The sequence below is a fragment of the Diachasma alloeum genome, unplaced genomic scaffold (genome assembly GCF_001412515.2).
Source record: "Diachasma alloeum isolate Michigan unplaced genomic scaffold, Dall2.0 Dall_scaffold_00943, whole genome shotgun sequence".
In the NCBI taxonomy this organism is placed as follows: domain Eukaryota; kingdom Metazoa; phylum Arthropoda; class Insecta; order Hymenoptera; family Braconidae; genus Diachasma; species Diachasma alloeum.
The window spans coordinates 12,383-16,917 of record NW_021681060.1 but is presented as its reverse complement, the minus strand read 5'-3'; positions in this window follow the sequence as shown (position 1 = coordinate 16,917).

Sequence of the window (4,535 nt, the reverse complement as noted above, 5' to 3'; positions counted from 1 at the left end):
ATCGATGGAGAATTAAATTCCATATCCTTCAACCTCCGTTTCATTCCTTAATCTCTGTAATAAAAAAAAATAAAAACTGCGACGAAAGTCGCGGCGCTATGAAAAACCTAATGGTTTCTCGGCGCAGTGACTCCCGACAACTCGCCCGCTAATTAAAAAATCGTATCTCTGCTCCTAATTAACATTAAGGAATGAAACCAATGCTGTTCGATGGAGAATTAAATTCCCCATCCATCAACCCCCGTTTCATCTCTTAATCTCTGTAATAAAAAAATAAAAACTGCGACGAAAGTCGCGGCGCTATGAAAAACCTAATGATTTCTCAGCGCGGTGACTCCCGACAACTCACCCGCTAATTAAAAAATCGTCTCTCCCCTCCTAATTAACAATAAGGAATGAAACCAATGCTGTTCGATGGAGAATTAAATTCCCCATCCAGCAACCCCCGTTTGATCCCTTAATCTCTGTAATAAAAAAATAAAAACTGCGACGCAATTTACGGCGCTATGAAAAACTTAATGGATAACTCGCCCGCCAATTAAAAAATCGTCTCTCCCCTCCTAATTAACATTAAGGAATGAAACCAACGCTGTTCGATGGAGAATTAAATTCCCCATCCAGCAACCCCCGTTTGATCCCTTAATCTCTGTAATAAAAAAATAAAAACTGCGACGCAATTTACGGCGCTATGAAAAACTTAATGGATAACTCGCCCGCTAATTAAAAAATCGTCTCTCCCCTCCTAATTAACATTAAGGAATGAAACCAATGCTGTTCGATGGAGAATTAAATTCCCCATACAGCAACCCCCGTTTCATCCCGGGTCATCCCTTAATCTCTGTAATAAAAAAATAAAAACTGCGACGCAATTTACGGCGCGATGAAAAACTTAATGGATAACTCGCCTGCCAATTAAAAAATCGTCTCTCCCCTCCTAATTAATATCCTTATGATTAAAAGAGCAAGGCTTTTGTCTCTTGTTTTCGATTTTCAGCTATCGAGAAAAAGTGAATCGATTTTTTGCGTATGAATCGGTCTCTCTAATGATTAAAAAAAAGAGCAAGGCTTTTTTATCATTTGCTTTCGATTTTCAGCTATCGAGACGAGAAAAAAGGGAATCGATTTGTTTCTTTGATGGTTATGATAATCGATTGCGCATTTCGATTGCGTACGTATTAATCGATTGTGATGTGATCACATAATTTTCCTTTTCACAAAAAAATCGAGACATCAGGTGAGGAAACAAACAGGACGCAGTGAGCATGTGATCGTGAGCATGTCACTGAGTGATGTTTCAATGCTTTCTTCGCCATCAATAAATTGATGGTATGCTTCCGAATGGTTTCAGCATAATAAATTTTTTTCTCTCGGATATTTCTCCCCATTTTTGCTACTTGCGTCTTTCTCGCCCCCCATCGAAACTCTTTCCAACCTCCTGTATTGCATTTGCTAAAGGTTGGAGGATACCCTAAGTTAGGGGAAAACCTGACCAGATAAAGTCGTCCCTTCCGTTACTCGTTATTGCGAGTATTTTTTCTAACGTCAAACTGGTATGTATGCACGCATGAATAAATTCAATAGAAAACCTAGCGAATTCGCTAGAAAATTATATAGGAATTCTATGGTATTTCTATAGGATTTCTATTGGAATTCTATTGAAAAGTTCTATTTGTTTTTTACGCTGATTCTATTGGATATTCAATAACAAAAAGTCAATAGATTTCAAATTTCTATTTAAATTTTTCTGTTAGATTTTTTCCATCAGAATTATTGGGCACAAATTTTGTAAGTTTTTTCCACTGGATTTTGTTTTGTTTTGCATTGCAGAATCCGAGTGGAAAAAACTTAGAAAATTGATGCCCAAGCATTCTTATAGAAAAAATCTCAAAAGAAAAATTCAAACAGAAATTCGAAATCTATTGACTTTCTTTATTCAGTATCCAATAGCATCAGCGCAAAAAACAAATAGAATTGTTCAATAGAATTCCAATAGAAATTCTATAGAAACCCCATAGTATTCCTATAGAATTCTAATAAAATTTTCTAGCGAATTCGCAGGTTTTCTATTGGATTTTTTCATTCGTGAGAAAGCATTGGAACATCACTCAGTGACATGTTCACCATTATATGCTCACTGACATATTATATGCTCGCTGCCCCCTGTTTGTTTTGATGATTTGAAAGTGTAACATTCATTTGGAATAAAAGAACGTGAGTGGGATTTACGCTTGTTTAATCGAAAATGATTGGATATACGTTGCTCTGTTAAAAAAAAAATTGAAAATAATTATTTCGATGAGATTTTTAATACCGAGCACAAATAGCGCATTTTTTGGAGATACATCATTTACCTCTGGCAATGGCCGTTTTTGGTAGTTATGGGACTGTTATTAAGCTGTCGATATGTTAATTCATAATTAAATAATTTTGGAACGGTTTGTGGGAGATACGTTTATTTGTTACACCTACAGGTCATAACAACGTATCTCACAAGTGCGTACATTTTCCATTTTTTTGATGATTTGAAAGTTTAACATCTATTTGGAACAAACGAACGTGAATGGGACTTACGGTTGTTTGAACGAAAATGATTGAAGATATATTGCTCTGATCAAAAAACAATGAAAATGATTATTTCGATGATTTTTCCAATACTGAGCATAAATAGCGCATTTTTTGGAAATACGTCACTTTACTTCTGGAAATGATGGTTTTTTGTAGTTACATGACTCTGTTACTAAGCTGTCGATATGGACAGAAAACAATAACTCTTTGATTTTCATCTCGAGTAATGAATGATTATTCAATTATTGAAAAACATGAACTCAGAAACAAAATCAATGATTTAACGGAATTTCTTATTCATGTACTCTTGATACGAAGAGAGCTCTTCAGGGCTTTGAGCTCGAAGTTTTTTGCCTTGTGCATAAAATGCACGATCCAGTCAATAGCGCCACGATTCACTTAATTTTAACCGAGGTCTAACCGTGGTTTCCTAATCCAAAAACTGGCCCTCAGCACTAAAGCGCGAATTGTTCGTGAACGCGCGCAACCGCGCGCGTTATAGATCTGAGAATATTATTATAGGAGTGTGAGAATATTATGGGAGAGAAGAAATATCGATGTGTATTTTAATGAATAAAGAAGAGAAAATTGTGTTAAAATTAAGAATTGAAGTGTGTTAAAATTAAGAGGTTTTTATTATTAATACTGCAGTGCCATTTCGTTTTCTTCCTGGTGGATTATTATTAATAACTGCAGTGAATAACTGCAGTGACATTTCGTTGTCTTCCTGGTGGAAATGATGTAAGTAGATTTCTTTCAATATAAATCCTTCGACGTAATAAAAAAGTATAGTAAAAAAAGAAATAATCTTAAAGTTATCGAGTTTTATACGTGTTTACATACATCCGTTAGCTTGTTAGTTTTTCAGTTGGAAAAAAAAGTCGGTAGTCGTGAACTACGTAAAGAGAAGAGAAAAGAAAGGGGAAAAAAATAACTCGTGAATCGTAGAGTAGAATTGCCTCCTTTATTAAACGTTCAAATATTTCTCCAATTCTCCAACATCAAAACGAGATTCATTTATATCGTATCACTTGGTTAGACGATATTTTTGACAATTAAACATGATTTGCTTGATTTCATTTTCTACAGCTTTTTTTTCCCTATGAGAAAGAGAAGGACAGAGATGAAAATTAGCTGCAATTGATGTTGTTAGAGATCAATTGTTCTTAAATATTGGAAAAATATTTTTCCATTGAATAAAACATATTCTCATGTGATTTTTATTCTTCTCCTTTTTTCAGACCTGGTTTGAAGCAAATACGTGACGGAGGTTTCGAGTTTATCTTGTTATCAACACACCGGAGAGTTTTCCTTTGCTGGCGGAATAATCAATTTGTATCGATGAATGTGGTGATTTATTGAAGAAATTGATGATATTGATGGGATAATTATGATGATGATGTTGATGTTGATGATGTTGATGATAATAATAATGACGATGGTGATGATTTGTCGATGAGGAAGATAACTTTGATTTTTGATTTTATGAATTGTTTATGATTTGATGATATACTAATTGATAAAATGAATGATAAATTGGAAATGATGGAAATATTATGATGTATGCCCATGAAAGTTTTATTTGAGTGAGATCAAGTTACAGAGATTTTAATTGGTTTTGAATGTACGAGAATTTGAATTGAATTTGAATTTGTACGAGACAAATCTACTGAATCGAGACAAATCTACTCAATCGAGTTACTTGAGAGTGCAGCTGACTTCCGATGATAGCATGAAATTTCCAGATTTGAAAATTCGAATGCATCATATGACCTGTCATATGATGGTCATGTCATCCTCTTCTTGGGGTTCGGATTTTTTTTTCTAAATTTTAATTCTTTTTGAAATTTTATATTTTATGGTAAACGAACATAGCTTCTTAATGTTTTTCTATCGTATTTGTAATCAGACCGATTCTCAGCGCTAAAGCGCTGATTGTTCGTAAACGCGCGCAACCGCGCGCGTTATGG